At 43.8% G+C, this 20094-nt stretch overlaps 1 non-coding gene across 1 annotated transcript; it reads left to right on the plus strand.

Annotated features, from left to right (window-relative positions):
* The first annotated feature begins 15591 nt into the window (after window positions 1–15591).
* On the plus strand, window positions 15592–15664 carry TRNAK-UUU. The gene has a single exon. It is a non-coding gene; the product is annotated as a tRNA-Lys (tRNA).
* Window positions 15665–20094: the final 4430 nt, after the last annotated feature.

Below are 20094 nucleotides of genomic sequence, written 5' to 3' on the forward strand. Positions count from 1 at the left end.
TTGGAACATGGGGTACACGAATAAACAAATTCAATATTCCTTAAGTACACTTTCTATGGCAGCTTTATGTTCTTGTCAGCATCTCCCTCCACCCCTGCGCTTTTCCTATGCAAGCCTTTCATCTGTCCTCTTGTTCACCTGTCTGCCCCACCGCTGGCTCCAGACCCAACCCTTGATGCAGGTAAAGGCTGTGCCCTGGAGGGACCCTGTCCCAAGTGCTCACTCCCGGGCTCGCTTGGTCTTCAGTCCTCATTCTCCTCACCTGTCGGATTGCTTGGCTCCTGCTATCTGCTTCTCCATGTGTCAGGGGCCTGGCATAAGAGTGTATCTGTGTGTGTTCCCCTTGTGGAGGGGGGAATCCTGGAGGAATCCTTCTGATACTCCTGGTATCCCTTCCTGGTCTGCAGCTATCAAGGGCAGTACTCAGGAGGTGGGCCCAGGCACCCAGCTGGCCACAGAAGCCCTTTCTCTCTCTGGCTGCCAACCTGCCCACAGGAAGTGAGAAAGCATCCCTACTAGGCTGGTTGGCAGATTTCCAGTCTTCCTATACTTCTTCTGGGTAAGTTTAAGGTCAAGTGTTGCAAGCCCCCCTCTCTCCACCCACAGAAGGCGCATCCGCTGATCAGTAGCAAAATAGACATTTTTATCTCCACCTGACACCTACATCTACATCTCAGATGATTTGGAGCACAGAGAGGAGGAAAAAAAAAAGACTCACTAATCAGATAGCCTGAAACCCGAGAACCTGGGGGCCTCCGTGTGTGTAGCTAGGAAGGTAGACACACATATATGCCCAGGAGCGCCTGCGTATGTGTGCACAGGATGTGTGCTTGGGTACACAAGCGTGCACTTGGGTGGGCAAACTGCAGCCAGAGGAAAAAGAGCCACCCACTGAAGACAATGGCTAGGTTAGAACTTGAGGGACCCAGCTATTTCTGGTTGGCTTGGAAGATAAGCAGCAACCATGATGAAGGTCTGCAAATCTGTCCCATGATCATCTTGGACAAACCCTCTGTTCAGTGGGAAGAGCTGAAGCAAAGCAGCAAAGAGGCAGTAGGCGGTGTGATGCTGAGTGGGGGCCTGGGGGAGAGCTGTATTCTATCCCACCGAAGCCACAGAAAAAGGGGGGATGCGAGATGGAGCAGGAATGCTGGGCTGAGCTATAGAGCAAAAAGGACCCCAAGAGAGCTGGGACCCTGAGCACTTTTTAATCTGTCTATTCCTGACTGGCCTCATTTATAATGTGTAGCTTAGAAGCAAGAGTCAATAAAAATCCATTAGTTAAAACTTTATAAATATGATGAAACTTTTTAAATACAGTATTTCTAGGAGACCTTTTGCAAGGTTTGACAAAATGAAAGTCCATCCCCTCTATCCCTGTGTTGTTATAGGTCCATCGGTAGAGGTCTTTTTTTTTTAAGATTTTATTTTTTTATTTGAGAGAGTGAGTGAGCGAGCGAGAGAGAGCATGAGCAGGGGAAGAAGCAGAAGGAGAGGGAGAAGCAAACTCCCCGCTGAGTGGGGAGCTTGATGTAGGGCTCAATCCAGGGACCCCAGGATCACAACCTGAGCCGAAGGTGGACGCTTAACAGACTGAGCCACCCAGGCGCCCCTAGAGGTCTTCCACAATAAAAGAGTTTCATTTCTATGCACTAAACACCAGGACTTCTACATATATTTTCTACATAAACATGATTCCTATTTTATATCTATGTCAGAATATAAACCTGTGACCGAGCCCCGTTGCTCTTTCGAAATACAACCTAAAGTGTACTTAGCAGAGAAAAACAAGTGCTAGAAGGTAGCCATGGGGAGAATGCGCACAAGCCTCCGGACTATAAGGTACAACGCCGCTCTGAGCTTCTGGGATGTAGTCTATCCCACTCAGGTGGCAAAGCCATAACTGCAACCCCCTACATCCTCAGCAAACCTGGGGGAAGTCGGGGGAGCCAATTCTGGACACTTAGAGAAGTTGTTCTGGAAAAAGTCAAATTGCAGGGAGGGTCATTTGCAAATGTATATTCTGGCCACAAGCCACAAACAATAAACTTGTGAAAGCGTGAAGAGTCCCTGGTCTCACAAACCCTTCCTCCTCTAACATCCAGTAAAGAGGCAGAGATGAATACAATGGAACCTCATCTGAATTATATTACAACTCAGTCAGAAGGACCCAAGCAACATGGGTATTGTCAAATTAGAGCTGAATTATACCTGTTCTGACCCCGAGCCCCTGGCTGATGATGGCCCAAACATATGTGCTGAGGGGAGGCTCTGGGGTGGGGGTTGGGGGGAGGCATTTCATGGCTGCATCAGTAATTTCAAAGGGACAACATTGTTTCAGAGTGAAACATTTCTTAGAATGCAATTAAAAACTGAAAGAGAAATTTTAGAAATTCTAAAACTACTGAAAGTAGGATTGTGTTATCTGCTTTCTTGGTATGAAAAGAACATTTATCAGTGAGACAACATTTTCAAATCTGTTCAATTATGAATTAGAGAAAGAGAGACCAGCAAAGCTGAATATGCTTTGGAGGATGATGGATTTTAGGAAACAGTGAGTCCCAAGAAGCATCGAATGACTTCCTATGAGGACAGTCCTGTGGGTAATAACAAAGGGATGCGGAGAATGAGAATATATGATGAATTTATGTTGCACCTGATGGTGGTTTGGGAGCATGAGGTGTTTGCTGTGGTTTGCAAGCTTCTTCCAAAAAAGAGTTTGTGGTGTGTTTTTACATCTAATGTCTGGTCATACTTTGCCAAGACACGATGAACCTCATCCTCATTAAGGAGGAAGCTGCAGAGCCGAAGTACTGACCTGAATTCTGGGAGGGAAACTATCAACATCCAGCTTCTTAAAAAGCCCTCTGTAGGGTCTTCTGGTTACCCTGGAACTACAGGAGAGAAAATCATTGGACAAATAAACTCTTTCTCCCCAAATATATAAATATATCAAAACATAAATGTTTCCTCCCTTCTCTTCACCCCTTCTTTCTCTACCCACCCCTTCTTGTCCCCATCACCAACTTTTTCTCTTATTGGGTAGGACCACTTATCCTGAGGGTTTCTTTGGAGTTCCTTAATGTAGGCAGAGATATCCTACGCTACAGAAGGGAAAGTGCTTCCGTTTTCTTTTCAGATCTCCTTACCTCCAGGGAGACTCACCATCTGCCTCCCCCTGATCCACCACTGTCCCTTGGTCTGTCCCTCTCCCTTCTCCTGAACTCCACATTCAAACAGTCATCACGTCTGGTTGATTTTACCTCCCACCTCTTGAATCTGCTCACTTCTGTCTCCTCTGCCACAGCCAGAGCCCAGCCCAACAACGTCCCCCTCCAGCTTCCCGCCCCTTGTCCCAGCTTCCCTGTTTGCTTCCTCCAATTCATTGTCAACATGGCCGCCAGAGTGATTTCTTTCTAACATACAGATCCCAAACTCCCCTGTTCAGCCTTATTCGATGCCTTCCCAGGGCTCTTAGGATAAAGTCCAAGTTCCCTGTTCAGGTCTTCCTACTGTGGCCCCCACATACTTCTCGGGCCTCTCTGCTTGATACTAACCCAGACTCAACATCAGGCACGCTGACTTCCTCCATTGCTCAGGAGTACAGAGGTCTCTCTCATGCCAGGCTCTCGCAAATGCCACATTTCAGAGGCAAAGAAAAGTTCAGAGTACCTTATTCCCTAGGCGACTGGTCAGCCTGCTCAGAACTACCTACTCTTCTCTAATGGGATGTTGATCTTGACTCACCTCAGGTGAAGGGGGATGCTTACTTGCAACAACACTGTGCCCACTCACTCCTACAAATCTATCTCTGAAATGGCTTCAGAAACATTGACAAAATCATATGAAAATGATGCTCTGGTCTATATGTTTTTTCTGGACTTTTAAAATAAGTCAAATAGCATCATTATTTGAGGCATTAAATATACTCACTTAGAGGCATGGTGATTAAGAACATGGGCTCTGGAGCTGAACTGCTTGGGTTGGAGTCCTGGCTCCACCATGTCCTAGCTGTATGACCTTGAACAAATTATTTAACAGCTCTGAGCCTCAGTTCCCTAGTTAAATGGACTGATAGTACCTACCCCATAGGGAGGATGGGAGAATAGTTACCACAGCAGTGCCTGGCCAATGGTCTGTACCCAGGAACCTAGCTATTATGGCTGAAGTCTGCATGGGATTGTTATATAGACTAAAACAATTTCCTTTGAGACTGATGACCTATTAATAATATTGAATTTGGGGGGAAAAAGTTTATCCTTTCAATTCGCTGTCTCTTTTTTCTTGAACCGGTCTTAATGTTCATGTTTTCCTCTCTGCATCAGAAGACATCAAGAATGGAAGAAAGGAAGAGATCTCTTGTTAGGACTTGCTAGGTACCAGGCACAGGGGCAGCTCCAGAAGTTCTAAAGAGAGTTCAGAGAAGCTTGGAGTAGGACTAGGGGATGTGTCTTAAAACTGCGACCACACAACCACACCGTTCAGGGTGGCCTTAGCTGAGCTGATGACGATTGAGAGCTCAGTCCCCCAAAGGCACTCCTTGCTGTCTTCTCTGACCTGGCACAGTGCTGGGCGCTTTCCCAAGCTGTTGCGCTGTTGCCCCATTTCATCTCCACAGTCACCCTCAAGTTTCAGATGAGAGCTAACTCAGAGACTCTGTCCTGAGCCACCCAAAGTCTCTTTGTGGCAGAGCTGGGATTTGAACTACAATATGTTTGCTTCCCAGCCCAGCTCCTTTTCTTCCCTGCAGTGGCTGCCACCATCAGGAACATTTTCCCACTCTCTTACAAGAGTAGGGTTTGGATCTAAGCTTGAGAATACTCTTCTTGTGTAAAGTTGTGGTCCTCCAGGACTTCAGAATTGGGCAGTTGGCTGTCCCAATGTACAGTCTCTAAAATGCAGGTTTCAAAAAATAATATAACATTAAAAGACTAATTACAAAAGCAATCGATGCTCATTGCAGAAGGCTGTAAACACATTCGAAAGTATAAGGAAAATACAAAAACACCTATAATCCTACCATCCAGTTATAAGCACTAACATTTTTTATAGGTTTCCTTAAAACCTTACTGTGCACACACTAATTTTAAAATAAGTTTTAAATAACAAATACATTTATATGAAATAAAATGTTAAAAGTACAAAAGGGCAAACAGTGAAAAGTCAGTGTCCCTCCCCCCTTTGCCCCCAGCCATCCTGTGCTTCTCCTGGGAAGAGATCACTATTACCAGTTTTTAATGTATCCTTTAAAAGATAGTCCATGCATACACACAAACTGAGTCATTTTACAACTCTCTTTATTTTATAAAATGGTACGTTTAAAAATTTATTTATTTTATGAGAGAGATAGAGAGCAGGGGAGGGTCAGAGGGAGAGAAAGAGACAGAATCCTCAAGTAGACTCCCACTGAACACAGAGCCCGACATGGGGCTCAATCCCATGACCCTGGGATCATGACCTGAGATGAAATCAAGAGCTGGATGCTTAACCGACTGAGCCACCCAGGCGCCCCAAAATGGTACATTCTTTTATGAGTAAATACAAACAGTACTTCGTTCTCTAGACCTGACTCACCTTCCATCTCCTTTAGTGTCTCGTCTCCTTCCCAGCATTTCACACTCATATTCATTCAGGAGGTTGCACAAGCCAGTCAAAATCACCTTAAAATCTGCCTTCCTGGTAAATCCAGTGTGAGAGGGACCAAATTCTTGAAACTTCTTCCTGAGATCATACGGTAACTATCGCACCTAAGAGACAGGAACCAGAAACCCATCACATGGAGCATCTCTTCAGCAGGGCGCCACACAGACCAGGGTGTGTGATGTTCTATCACAGCTCTCTGAACAACGTCCTTCTCATAAATTAAGTCTTTCTGAATAGGAAGGGTCACTGGGTCTAAACAACTTGCCTGTTCTACCCGTTACAATTCTGGCTTCCAAACTTCTTGGAGCTTCCTGAACTAGTCAAGCCCTCTCCTGCCTTTGCAAATGCTCTTGGCCCTTTCGTCTAGAAAGTTGTTCCACCACCATCCCAACCTCCTCAGCTCCCTTCTTTACCTTGGGTACTCCAGCCTCCCCTTCGAGAGGGCACCACCAGCTCTTCTGGAGAGCTTTCTCTGATGTCCCACCTCCCACTGTCATTAGGCCCTTCTGTGTGTTACTCATTCCACTGCCAAAGCCCCCTCTGTGCCGGTTAAGTGCCCACGCCAAGGACTGAGGAAATGGGGAGTAAGGCAAGTGACGGCCTGAGGGCAGTTATATAGCCTAATGGGGAAGAAATTAGGTAAGCCAACTATTCAAGTGTGATAAATGCTAAAAAGGAACATTTAGGGTTGCTGGGGTGGTGGTGGGGGGCAGTGTCCAGAGCAAAAGCTCCCAACTGGTCCAAATGGAACAGAGAAAGGGACATACCAGCTGATGCCTGAAGGAAGTATAAGAAGTGACTTGGGGAAGTAAAGGAAGAGGGTTTCAGGTAGAAAGAACATCTTGTGTGAAAGCTCAGAAGCGTGAAAGAGGAACTTCTAAGGAGTTCACGGTTGCCCATATGGCTAGTGAATTGTCTTAAGATTTTACCGGATATGCCTTTTAAAAAGACCACTCTACAACCTGGTGGTTGCCAGAAAGGAGAGGGGTGGGGGAAGGGCAAAATGGGTGGAGGGGGAAGGGAGGTACAGGCTTCCGGTTATGGAATGAATATAGAATGAGCGGCACCGCATAGAGAATGTATGGTGACGGATGGGAGCTACACTTTTGGTGAGCACAGAGCATAACGCACAGAGTTGTTGAATCACCATGCTGTACACCTGAAACTAATCTAACGCTGGGTGTCAACTATACTTCAATAAAAAGAATCTTTTAAATAAATAAAAAGATCACTCTGATTTCTGTGTGGACTGAGTCTCTCGTGCAAAAATGGAGATGGAGGGGCCAGTGTTTGTGGCATTGACACAGGATTTCTCTCTACAGAGTTGAAGCCCAGTATCAGTTTATTCAAGTTTATAATTCTGCATAAATTTTGATGATTGATTGTTTCTGAACCTTTTAAAAGGGCACTAGATTAAATAATAAATAAATAAAAGGGCAAAAGATTATATTCCTCTCTTTAGCACCAGAATCTAGCAGAGGTTAGCACAGAGTAAGGGCTCAAGAAAGGTCTATAAAGGACAGATGGCAGTCCCTCCTCAGAGTAACTGAAGCTTGAAGATTAGGCTCATTTCTTGATTAAATTGAAAAGAGCAAGAATGCAACACAACATGGAGTCTCCTACTATTCCTATTAAAATATACTATCAAATTAAAACAATATTGTCTTTATTAAGCTAACCCCAATTTCCAAACTAGACAACAAGTGACAAGCAATACCTAGAGTCGTGGATGCAACCCAAAGGTCGAACCACAAGCAAGCCACCAAAATAGATCCTTATGAAGGCGACACAGAAACGAGTAACAGTGGTTTCGGGAACGTGAATTACCTGCGCAAAGAATAAAACTCCAAGGGAAACATGGCCGAATCGCACTGTGGTGATGGTGAGAGCATCATGAATGTTAGGGAAGAGACAAAAGATAATAAAATGCCTAATAAGAGCTAAACACCTTTTAATCTTTTTTATTGCAAAATTAAATAAAGATGCAGAAAACCACATAAAACAATGATTGGTTGAATGGTGTATTTTAAGGTGGATACACTTAACCACCACGCAGGTCAAAAAACAGAACTCTGCCATCCCCATGTCACCCAGTTCCAAGCCCTCGCTCCCCAACGACGTACCCGCTGTTCTGACTTTTGCAGCAATCACTTGCTTGGATGTTTCAAGATTTTATTTATTTGAGAAAGAGACAGAGCGAGAGAGAGCATGAGCAGGGAGGAGAGGGAGAGGCAGGCTCCACGCTGAGCAGGGAGTCCAACCGGGGGCTCCATCCCAGGACCCTGAGATCATGACCTGAGTCGAAGGCAGATGCTTAACCGACTGAGCCACCCAGGCGCCCCTACTTGGATGTTTAAAAATAGCTTTATCACCCAAATGTGCATCCCTGGACAATAATACAGTTTAGTTCCTATCTTGCTCATCTGAAAATCTTTGATATGCCTTTTAAATCTCTTTTAATCTATAGAACCTCCCCTCCACCCCGTTCAATTGCTTACAATTTCTCTGTTGGAAAGCCCAAACCATTTGTCCTGCAGGGTGTCTCCGAGGCTGGATTTTGCTGGTGATCAACTCAGGGGCAGCTCCCCACGTTCCTCTTTCATTTCCTGCCGCTGGATCCAGAGGCTGGAACAGACTCAGGGTTGAGTCCTTTGCCAAAACGAAGCACTTCATTTTTGCTACACTGGAACGAGCCATTAGTAAGCCTCGCATTTCCCCTGGGGCTCCTTCGGTGTTACTCCCGCTCGGGCCTGCTCTGCCCTCTGCCGCATCCTGCTCTCGGCTGGCTCTCGGCCATGGAGGTGCCCGCCGTGTCCGTGCACAACCCCCTTTGGGCCCTGAGAGTTCGCTGCCCTGATCACTCTTCTGACACGGAGGAAAGCACAGTCTCTCACTGCTTTAGGTAGACGCTGGCCTGGCCCACCGAGTTTATTCACTGACACCACACCTACGAAGCTCCACGGAATGGACACCTTCTCTCCTCTTCCACTCGAATACACTGGCCTCCTCCCTGCTTGAGTTCCCAGATACTACTTACAGTCATATTGAAGGGGGAAAAAAAGGGGGCTTTAAAGCTTCAAACTGCTCTAGTGACCTCACTGAAAATTCTGCAATGTAGCTTTACGTCACCTTTTATCTTCTGAATGCACTTTTGGCCCAGCAGCGTTTAAAAGAGCACAGGCAGTTACCCATCACTGTCCTCATCATTTCCTAGCATCCAGTTAGTCAGAAATTAGGCTTGATCTTGGTAATGGATGGCTCAGAACAGGCATGCTAATAACCAAAATGTACGGAGCGCTGTTCTCTGAAGAATTAAAAGTACCTTAGCAGTTCATTTTTCCTGAGGAAGAATAAATAGGGCCTATTTTTCCAATCAGGCTGAGTCACGCGCCACTGAAGCCTCCCACGGCAAGGACAGGCCGTTTAACCAGGGAGTCGTCCTCGGCAACCCCCCCACCTGTGCGTACAGTCCTTCACCTCATCTTACCCCTCTGCGCGCGCACAGGTCCTCCCGAGCTGGCAGAGCCCCAGCCACACGCTGCACAGCCTCCCGGGACTCGCAGGCCACGCTTCCGGCTCCTCAAAATCTGCTCTCCACGCAGCCCTCGGAGCGGCCTGTTTACGTGGAGTTTGGATCCTATTTTCCTCTCCTCCCCCACTAATGACTTCAGTAACACCTCGCCGCTGCAGTTCCCGCGGCCTGCCCCACGCCCCAGCCCATCACCGCTGTTCTCCCCACAGGTCTCCCTGTGGCGCCCACCTGCCCGCTCTTCCCTGCCCCTCCGCCTGGGGCCTTCGCACCTTCTCCCTCTCTCCCACTCTCCCTTTCCCTGCCCATGTCAGCAAGGCTTCCTGGACCATCTACTAAATCTAACTGCCCCTCACTTGGCCACTAAAAATCCAGTAGGAGAAACCTGTTGCTTTTTTCCCTTCAAATTACTTATCATGATTCTTTTAAACTGTGGTCAATAGACATAACAGAAAATTTGCCACTTTAACCATTTCTACGTGTACAGTTCCGTGGCATTCGGTACATTCACACGGCTGGGCAGCTATCACCAACCGTCCATCCGCAGAACCGTTTCGGCTTCCCTTACTGAAACTCCCTATCCCTCAAACCACCACTCCCCCATTCCTCCCTCCCCTACTGCCTGGCAACCACCGTTCTCCTGTCTCTGAATGTGGCTATTCGTATCTCACCTAAGTGGAATCAGTCAACATTTGTCCTTTGGGGTCTGCCTTATTTCACTTGACCAATAACGTCTTCAAGGTTCATCTATGTTCTCACATGTGTCAGAATCGCCTTCCTCTTTAAGGCTGAATACTATTCCCGTCTACGTACAGACCACATTCTGTGTGTCCATTCATCTGTCCACGGACCCTTGGGTTGCTCCCACCTGTTGGCGACTGTGAATAATGCTGCTGTGGACGTGGGGGTACAAATATCTCTTCGAGCCCTGCTTTCAGTTCTTCCGGGTATATACCCAGAAGGGGAATTGCTGGATCATAGGGTCATTCTATTTTTAATTTTATAAGGAACCACATACTGTCTTCCACAGCAACTGAACCACAGGCAGTGCGCAGAGTTGCCAATTTCTCCACATCCTTAGCAACATTTGTTATTTTCTGGTTTGTTTTTATACTTGCCATCCTAAAGGGGGTGAAGTGGCATTTCATTGTGGTTTTGATGTGCATTTCTCTAATGATAAATGTCCAGCGTCTTTTCATATGTTTATTGTCCATTTGCATATCTTTGGAAAAAATGTCTATTCAAGTTCTTTGCGTATTTTTTTTAAAGATTTTATTTATTTATTTGACAGAGAGACACAGCAAGAGAGGGAACACAAGCAGGAGGAGTGGGAGAAGGAGAAGCAGGCTTCCCACCAAGCAGGGAGCCCCAATGCGGGCCTCGATCCCAGGACCCTGGGATCATGACCTGAGCCGAAGGCAGACGCTTAACGACTGAGCCACCCAGGCACCCCAAGTTCTTTGCCTATTTTTAAATTGGGTTGGTTTTTTGCTGTGAGTTGTAGGAGTTATTTATGTATTCTGGATATTAACCTTTTATCAATATATCATTTGCAAGTATATTCTCCCATTCTTGGGTTGTCTTTTCATTCTGTTGATAGTGTCCCTTCAGGCACAAAAGTTTTAAATTTTGATAAAGCCCAAATTACCTATTTTTTCATCTTGTTGCTTTGCTTTGGGTGTCATATCCAACAGATCACTCATAATTTTTAATTGTGTTTTATCTGAATTTTTATTTCATGAATGCCTACCCCAATAGACTATGCATTATACAAAGGCAGAAACCTGTTTCGCTCACCATCCTATTGATGACTAGCAGGCGTTCCAATATATGTATTTGTAATCTGATGAATGCGTATCTTCTGATGTTTTTAATTTGTAATATAGCATGGTACCCTATTAGCTTGCACATTTATAAGAAAAATATTGACAAATGTGATTTGTGTGCTATTTAATTATCTTTAGCTTGAAAAGTCACACTAGGTGCATACATTTAAATCAAACCACAAGTTTCAAGAAGTGTTGGGGAAAAAATTAAGCACAACAGAAATCATATCAGAGGCTTATTTTAAAAACATTTTCCCCCAAACCTTTATAGATCAAATAGGAAATGACTAAAAACACATCTCCCGGGTGTAGCCCATCCATTTCAGACATGAGGTGACCTAATTATGTATTTCTTCATTCTTCGTTGGCAGTTTTTCAAAAGTGGTGTAGACCTGCCTCCTAGCTTCAGAGACAGCCCGGAATAAAGTGTTAAAAGAGCCTCCCTTTCCTTTCTGATTTGGTAAGCTTTCAGGAGAAAGTTAAAAAGCATTTTCTGCCTCTTGGATCAAGCAAACCCAGAAAGGGTTCTCCAATTCTTTGACTTATTTGCCTCCGGGATTTAAAACTGAATGGGGCTTGTATTGTCAGCTGCGAAACAGCAGGGGGAGCTCATGAGGTTTTTAAGTCAACTATTACCAGCCACTGCCCCCCCTCCAAAAAAACATCATCACAGTAAGTATAAACTGAACAGTACCAAGGTCAAACCCAAAGGAGAAAAGGAAGCAACAAAAATAAAAGTCTCCTAATGAGAGGTGAAAATGGCCCAAATCAATTTCATAATAAAAGACTGATACAAACCAACACTTAATCCAGGCCCACAAATCCAACTATCCTTACTTAACCATAATAAGCCAATGTACCCCTAGTGCCCAAGACTCCATCACTGCCCCAAACCCTTAATCATCTTTCTCATGTGTCAAAATTAAGTGGCTAGGCAGCCGGCTTAAAAACGATTATGCTTAAATTGTCTAAATATGTTTTTTAAATATTCAGTGAATTTCTCTTTTGGGGAGCAGCTTCTATTGTGTAAAAAAAAAAAAAAGAAAAAGAAAAAGTGGGTTGTAAACAACAGAACTGTGAAAGACTATATGAAATACAGCCCGTATTCACTGTAAAGAGTGAGGGGAACCAGAAGCTACATAGTGAGCTTTAGAGTTGGGATTAGAGTCACTCCCTGTGAGGACAGGAATGGTGTTGACAGATATGAACAGTGGAGCATTTGTTATTTGAGGAGAAATCCTAACAAGTGACACTGGTACTCGCTGCCATGCTGTCCTTTGAACCTCAGCCTGGGAGACCAGAATCAATGGTTAGTCATGAGCAGCTTTCATCCTGAGGCCTAACAGCAAATGGAGCTGGGAAGCCTGGACAAGAGTAGACAGAGGCTCAGGCCACTCACAGGCCTCACCAGGACTAGGTAGGGATGTGATGTCTACTTTTGCTCGTACTCTATTGACAAGTATGTCTGCATCACAGCTGAGTATCTTGGAACACATCTTAAGTAGCTGTCACCTCTTCTAGGGGGGCTAATTTTGGCACTGGGAAAATGGACAGATCTTGGTGAGTGACCAGAATGTCTTACAAACTCCATGAAGTTCAGAGTCTTGTCTTGGTTTGTGATCAGTGTTTCCCAAAGAGTACAGATCTCTCCTCGTGTTACTTCAGGATGCATATCAAACCTTTAAATAAAATGCTGTGAGTTGTAATTGTACTGGGACAATGAGAGATCTAATTTTGAAATCAACTAGGATAAATGTATGTGTAGAAATATAGCCCAGCTCAGTTTTAGGCTACTGAGGGTTTACAGAAAAGCAAGCTGTTTATAATAAAGTTGATGCTTTCAATAAACTCCATCAAATGAAAGCATGCACGAATCATGCATAATTATGAATTATGACAATTTAATTTTCTTAAAAAGATCATTAACCGTTCTCCAAAACTAGATTAGAATTTATTCTTGGGTGAAAATATACATTCAGAAAGGAAATGAAACCATAGGGAAAAAGGTAAGTGCAACAGTGTGACCTTAAAAAAGAGCCTCTTTAAACAATATGATAAAGCTTCTTACCTCTTTAAAATAATGTATGTGTTTTCCTGCACGAGGCACCCGAGGTTTGCTTCATCTAAATCTTCAAATCCTTCTTCTATGATAGTGTTTGGAAACCCAGTTTTTAATTATCTTAAATAACTTTTGGAAGAAAAAAGAAAAGAATAAAGGAAGCTTTGTTTTCTAAATACTAATTTAATTCAACTGCCACAAGAGGAAACTCAGAACTAAAGAACTAAATTCCAATTTTTATTTAGGTTACATAAAACATTAAAATCCACCCGAAACTTCCAATTATAGTTATCTTGAGGAATCACACAGAAACACCACAAAAAGTCCCTTGGTGACAGAAATTCACTTCACAGCAGCATATACAAGATCAATAAAACAAGTAGTAAACTCATAAGAAGGAAAAGCAGTCCTTGAATTTACAAGTTTAATGAGCCCCACACTTACCAGGTAGACCGCTGTCTCCTGCCATACAGCTCAGTGACTGGCAATGTATCTGATCAAGACGGCCTCTGGCAGGCTTTTCTCGTATGCTAAGTACTGACTATTCCAACCACCTGTTGAATAACAAACCCAATGGTTATCCCAGTTATTGTTTCCCTCATTTCTGACCACCCTACACATAGATGAGAAGGCTATACAGAGTGATCCCTCCACTGGTCAGGCAGGACAGGTCCATGGACATGCGTACCACTCCCTTGTCACTAGGGAAATGAGATCCAGAAGAGGACCTCTACGTTCAGATGAGAATGGAGGTGAAGCTGGCCTCCAGAAGGAGCTTAGGATCTTTCCCACTCATCCCCTGCTTTGTTCCACAGTAGGGATGGGTCAGGACATTGCCTTTCACTCCTCCTCACAAGGCCAAGAACATTTTATTGTTTGCTTTAAGAGTGAATGAGATATCCATAAAAGAGTGAATGAGATATTCCTTCTGTTGAGTTCCTTCTGTAAGTTTTGTCTGAATGGGTGTTCACTGACTATGACAGATGTTGAGGTGTTGGGATCTGACTAAGGAATGCTATGAGAAAATAAGAATATCCTAACCCTGCTTCAGACCACCCATTTTCAAGGGATTCTGAGGGAGCAGTAGACAAAGATGATGAGACACGGCAAATAAACACTTCTAACAAGCAAAAAATTCTACCCTCACCACTAAACAGAGCTTGAGTGAGCAAGACTGAACTTGAAGAATTTCCTACCCCGGGTTTGATCAGTATAAACAGCAGAACCAAAGTAGGTTGTAAAAACAGTCCAACCTGCTTTCGTTGGGGCTCATACCCAAGTGCCACATCTATATTCTGGAGTACGAAGCCAGAACACATGGGGCCATTTCCAAAGAAGCAGAGTAAAGAGGGAATGACACTGAAGAAGTATAAAAGAGGCTGGACTGGAGGTGCCTGGGTGGCTGAGTCTGTCAAGCATCTGCCTTCGGCTCAGGTCATGATCCCAGGGTCCTGAGATCAAGCTCCGCATCAGGCTCTCCACTCAGCGGGGAGTCTGCTTCTCTCCCTGTGCATGTGCTCTCTCTCTCCACCTTATTCCATAAATTAGAAATGTTCATCACTTTCCAAATAAGAAAGAACTCCAGCTGCTGTTATGGCTTAGTGTGTGATGTGTTTGTAGCAGTTCTGCCGTTCCAGAGGCATCTGTCCACTGCAGTCTTCTTTCTGGGAGTGAGAACTCTTCTGGTTTTATCGTAAATTGCTCTTCACAAAGCTCAGAAACATCCACTGGAGATTTCTCATCGAAATGACTGGATATCCCTCCCCTGAAAAAAAAAGATACAACCCTTTCTCCTTAGTAATATACAATGCTGATTGCCCCAATGTTCCCAGCATTAACTGTGGGAAAACAATAAACATTGAACACCAACTCATGATGCAATCATTTTGAAGGTATATTTTCTCTTCGCTGTTAACATCCCCAGATATGGATCTTTTAGAGGATGAAATTTTTTAAAAACAGTTTCAGAGATGACACAGACTGATTCATGACTTCAGTGCCCGCTGCTTTGAAGGTTTATATGAGCTGGAAAACTGTCACTGCACAAAATGTCACTGTGGTCAGTGTTCATCCTCCTGTGCGTTACGCACACCAGTGTGCTCTTCCAGAGCTTTCTGAGCTCAGGGGTTTCACTGAAAAGGTATCCTGACTTCATCTGGAGCCAAGATTATTTACCTTTTTAGGATTCAGATGATGGAACTGAATTCTTGAAGGGCTCTAACAGTTCAGCCTAGGTAATCTGCCCTTCTGGAAGATTGAGAAATGCACCCAAATATATCAAAATCCATTCTTAAAACTGTACCACATAAAAGGAAATATATAAGGAGATTATAAAACTTGTGCAGATTTCCACATGAGCTGTGGAGGCTACATTTTCAAATTTTCATACAGTGGTACAATTTTCATTAACATCTTCCTTAAGTACTCAAGAGACTCACTGTCACTAAAAAGTAACAACTGTAAGACCCCACATAACATAGCAAGGTTTATTCCATGGTCCAGGAGAAAGGAGAAGAAAAATTACAAAGAAGGGCGCCTGGCTGGTTCAGTTGGTAGAGTATGTGACTTTTGATCTTAGGGTTGTGAGTTCGAGCCCCACGCTGGGTATAGAGATTACTTAATAGAAAATCTTTAAAAAAAAAATTACAATGAAAATCTTGAAAATCCCCAGGTCTTGACACTTAAAAATCATGGAAAGCTTTTTCAGAAATGTTGAAGGACACTGAACAATTGATTTAAAGAGTCTGAATTTTTCAATAAATCAAAATTTGGTCCCCATTAATTAAAGGCTATTATTTGCCCCCTCGGGAGGGGAGAGAATGACCGGTGAGTGGGCAGTGGTGACCCCAGGTGAGGGGGCCTCAGTTACAGGCAGTTAAGGCCCAGCCCAGACATGGCGCTCACAGAGACTTGTGAATTAGACAGGACTCCTGCCTCTGGGCCCACAGCCTAAACGGAATGTGCAGCCTGAATATGAGGAACTGGCCGCAACCTTCTGGCCATTGAAAAAGAAAAGAAAGGGCACCTGGGTGGCTCAGTCATTAAGCGTCTGCCTTTGGCTCAGGTCATGATCCCAGGGTCCTGGGATCGAGCCCCACATCAGGCTCCCTGCTAGGCGGGAAGCCTGCTTCTCCCTCTCCTGCTCCCCTTGCTTGTGTTCCTGCTCTCGTTATGTCTCTCTCTGTAAAATAAATAAATAAAATATTTAAAAAAGAGAAAAAGCAGCCCCCCTCCCAATCCCCACCTCCCTGGTGAAGGCCAGCATGTTTCCCAAAAGACCCTGTAACAAACAGCCTGGGCATCGGAGTGGGTGGGCGCCGAGGCCCGGTGCTCTCTCTGACGGGGCGCCTAGCGGGGCTAAGGGGCCTGGGAGACCAGACATACGCACACCCAAGTGCATGGGTAGAGAAGCCACGAAAACACAGTACCCCCTAACGAGCGGCTTTTGCACGTGGGTGAAGGAAGCTAGCGACAGAAATCTTCCAGGCTTTTGTGTGGGGAAAGGGCAGGCACTGTCCATCCTTTTTTGGGGGGTGCTACAAAGAAGGACTTTCGGAGTCTTCACGAGAGACGTGGATTTTAAGGGCAACCTTGGGTCATACAGAACTAATCAAGCGAAAACAATAAGAAAATGAGCCTGACGGTCAGCAAGTATCTGAGGACTTTATCAAAAAGAATTAGAAATGGACAGATTCACTGGGAGCTGCAAAGGATCAAATCTGCAAGGTGGCATTGTGTGGTCTGGATTAAATTATGTATTCATTGTTAATTTATTTATTTATGTATGTGCAAATGATCTTGCTGCTGCAGGTGCTAAGGGGCCTCTGAAAAGGCTGGGTTTTTCGATCCAGGCCTAGAATATTGGTCCATTTAACTCATTCTTTCCTTAAGGCGATCAGCACTGACTTTTATCTAAGGAGATAGAGGAGGAAAAACCATATGTGTGCAGGGAATGATGCAGGACTTGAGCAGCCCTGAGGACCCAAGAATTTCAGCTCCATTCAAGATTCTGGGGAAGGCTCCATGCAGTTTAATGTCCGAGAGATTAGCAAATGAATGCTTATGTCAATATGCGAAAAATCCCTGTTAGTTTAAACAGATAAAAAGCCTGTGGGGAAACCCCAGAAAATGCAGGCTCTTTTTCTTTCCCTTTTAGTTAATTTAATTTTTAAAAGAGGGCACAGCACTTCTGGAGTTCTATGGAAACCCACAGAAGTCACAAAAAATAAAAAAGGTCTAGTGGATGCTTGATCTTGTACATGCTTGAAATAGTCTGCGTGCCTACTGGAAGAAACAAGGAGATTCTATCAGCCATTCTTTGTACCGCGTTCATTATTCAGTAATGTCCTGCCCAAACTGAAAAGCAGAGAATCCATCTTTACCTCTTACACATGCCTCCAGAACGAAAACAAGTAATTACTCTGTAGGTATAGCGACAGTTTATAGGGGAACCGGAGGGTGTAATCAATAGGGACATTACTTTCTCTAAGTTTAGGCAAATAATGATGAAAAAAAAATGGTCACCCTGTGTTCCTGCTGACCCAGCACAGTGGGGACACTGTGTGGACATGACCTTTGGAGGAAGAGCATACAGGAGCTCAGCGTGGGGGACTCAGACAAGAAGCCGGACCTACTGAAGCCAGCGACCTCATGCCAGTGAGTCCTCCTTAGGGAGAAAAGCCCGCTTACTTTGTGAAAGAGATCTATGACAGCCAAAGATCCCTGAGGGAGAATCCTTGTACTAGGTCAGCAAGGGATGCTAACCAAATGATGGGACTCGGGAAACACTGCCTTTCAGAATATATAGCTGTCTCTCGAGGTGAATTAGAAACCTCTCTTGAGCTATAAAGAGGAGGCCGGGGGTGGGGGGGGGCGGGGGGGAGGGGGGTTGGAAGAAAAGCAGAAAAAAAAAGAAAAACCAAAGGAAATCTCTTTATTTATTTTTTTTAAAAGATTTATTCAAGAGAGAGCTAGCAAGCATAGGAGCACAAGGGTTGGGGGGGAGAGGCAGAGGGAGAAGCAGACTCCCACTGAGCAGGGAGCCCTATGCGGGCACCATCCCAAGGGTCCTGGGATCATGACCTGAGCCGAAGGCAGACACTTAACCAACTGAGCCACCCAGGTGCCCCGGAAATACCTTTAAATACAGATTTTGTTTTACATATTCAGTCGTTCTTGGTCCCTAAAATATAACAGGTTAGTACCCAACAAACTATTAAGTTCTAAAGGAGAAAAGGAACATTACAGAGGACTTTTCCACATTGCAAGTTAATTTATTCTCCACTATTTTGCAAGTTATAGGTATTTTAATGCTAAATGCCAAACTGCCTCAAGAATAAAAACTTCAAAATAATTTCTCCCCTCATAAACTTCTTAGACTTACCAGACAATAAAGGGATAGTCAGCCTAAAACCAATAATGGTTATAATTCAAAGCCTCACAAAACTATGAATTCCTTAGATATATTTTCAACTTCCGAATATCATAATTCATTTTTTTTTTAAGATTGTATTTATTTGACAGAAAGAGAGAGAGCACAAGTAGGCAGAGTGGCAGGCAGAGGGAGAGGGAGAAGCAGACTCACCGCTGAGCAGGGAGCCCGATGTGGGGCTCGATCCCAGGACCCCAGCAGAAGGCAGACGCTTAACTGACTGAGCCACCCAGGTGGCCCCCATAATTCATTTTCATATGTTAAAGTTCTAATTGGTTTGTGGCACATCACAATTTAATATATGCCTGTTCTGAACAGGAATTTTAAAAGCTTTATTTCTAGGTAGGTTTTCATTTGTCATATGGATAGTGAGGTATCCGAAGTAATGAAGCAGCACATTACAATTTTTCCCCATAATGAATAGATGAGCCTTCTTTCCCATTCCCCAAATTAAGGAGGATTTTTATTTTATTTTATTTTTTGGATTTTTATTTTAATAACAATAAAAAGAGTAAAAGTGAAGATCCATTCCAAGGTAGTTTATAAAAACAACTAACTACAAAAAAAAGCAGTTCCTCATTCCTAGAAGAAGACAGAACATGTCATTTAAAAAAAAAAAAACGGGCACCTGGGTGGCTCAGTAGGTTAAGCGACCGACTCTTGATTTCAGCTCAGGTCAGGATCTCAGGGTTGTGAGATTAAGCCCCACTTTGGGCTCCACGCTGGGCATGGAGCCTGCTTAAGATTCTCTCTCTCTTTCTCTCTCTGCCCCTCCACTCCCCCACTTGCACTCTCTCTCAAAAGAAAAACCATTTAAAAACTGTAAAAAAACAACCCTGACATTCATTTATTAATTTATGCTCTGTAAGTGATTTACAATTGAGTAGTAACTTTTGAAGAGTTAAGAGTTGCAATCTTTCAATAATGAAATGTTTTGTGGAGGGGAGAAGAGGAGAATCTCCATCTTTTTTTTTTTTACTTTCTTTTTATCTGTGAAGTTTGATTTTTTAGAAACTATCAGGGCAGAAATTGTCAGGTATCACCAAAATAGACTCATTTTAAAAACCAGCACCGTTAAGATTGCTCAGGGAGTAGACTGTGCTCAGAAAAGAGTTAGCTGAAAAAAAAAATCATAAAATTTTTAAGTACCAATTTTTCCAATTAATTCTCTTCAGCAATATCCAGTTCGCCAAATGTTGTTTGTAAGCTTGAAATGTCAAAATAATCATTCAGAAATAAACACAGATTGAGTACTGAACTTATTACAATATTTTGCTTTTTCATTGAAGTACTTGGAGATCTTTTTGTTGGTAACTGCTCATGCAGAACATGAGCAGATGCTCTGGGTTGGTGAGGGCATCACAGGATGCTGCTCCCTAGGATGATTCGGAATTGGCCAAGAAATTCAAAAATTGTCCTTTTTAAACCCTGAAGTCATACAGAGCAATTAAAGCAAAAAAAAAAGAAGAAAAAATCAATATTTAATATTTTACTGTGCTCTTTTCAAGTCATACATAGATATTCATTCTCTTTTTATTTTTATTTTTTTTAAAGATTTTATTTATTCATTCGACAGAGAGACACAGAGAGAGAGGGAACACAAGCG

The sequence above is a fragment of the Neomonachus schauinslandi genome, chromosome 2 (genome assembly GCF_002201575.2).
Source record: "Neomonachus schauinslandi chromosome 2, ASM220157v2, whole genome shotgun sequence".
NCBI classification, from domain to species: domain Eukaryota; kingdom Metazoa; phylum Chordata; class Mammalia; order Carnivora; family Phocidae; genus Neomonachus; species Neomonachus schauinslandi.